The sequence below is a fragment of the Pteropus alecto genome, unplaced genomic scaffold, assembly GCF_000325575.1.
Source record: "Pteropus alecto unplaced genomic scaffold, ASM32557v1 scaffold143, whole genome shotgun sequence".
Taxonomy (NCBI): domain Eukaryota; kingdom Metazoa; phylum Chordata; class Mammalia; order Chiroptera; family Pteropodidae; genus Pteropus; species Pteropus alecto.
The window spans coordinates 1,515,668-1,516,523 of NW_006434828.1; positions in this window are offsets into that span (position 1 = coordinate 1,515,668).

An 856-nucleotide genomic window follows, 5' to 3' on the forward strand; every position below is an offset into this window, starting at 1 on the left:
CCGGCCGAGCCCCCGTGGCATCTGGGGGCCGGGGTGGGGGGCTCTGCACCGCGCGACAGCCCCCGGGACCGCGGGCGTGTACGCGCCCACGGCGCACCCAGGCACCTGCTGAGAGCGTCTGGAGCCCGGGGTTCCCCTCGCACCGCACGCGGGTCTTGGCTCGGGAGCCGGGGCTTAGGCTTCGCGGGCGCAGGCGGGGGTCCTATTCCCTCTCCGGAATAGCCCTAAAGGTTCGAGTGGGTAGTTGGTGACCACTGGGGATACTGGAGCGCCTGGCGCCTTCGCCCCGGAAGCCCCGCGCCCCGGCCCGCGCTCGCCGAGCGTCTCCTGGGGAGCACCCAGCCCGAGCCGAGGGGGGAGTCTTCAGCCGGGCCCGAACCGCCCGCCCAGGGCTCCCAGCCTGGGGAGAGGGGGCATCAGGCGGAGCACGGGCCGGGAGCCGGGCCTGGGGGGCTGCAGTTAGGGGCAGAGGCCTGGCGCGCGGGCGAGCAGGGGCAGCGGGAGCAGTGGGCGCAGCGTGCCGGGGCTGGGAGGCCACGCCGGTCCGCGAACCCCAGGCCCTGGGGCGCTGGGGAGGGAGGCGCAGGCCGCGGCCGTTCTCACCTGGCTTTATCTCCTCCCATCTGACCCTCGGATTCCCCCGCCCCACCTTTCCGGGACTTCAAACGCACCCGGCCACTCGGCGCCCGACTTTCATCTCCCCGCACAGCGGGCATTGTTTGCGGGACTTCATAGAGATGCTAATCCGGGGCGGCCTGAGCCGAGGCCGGGGAGGCGGGCAGAGGGCACGCAGAGGTGAGCGAGTGCGCCGGCCCGGGCTGGGCCTTGGGGACCTTATGGCAGCCCTCCCGGGACG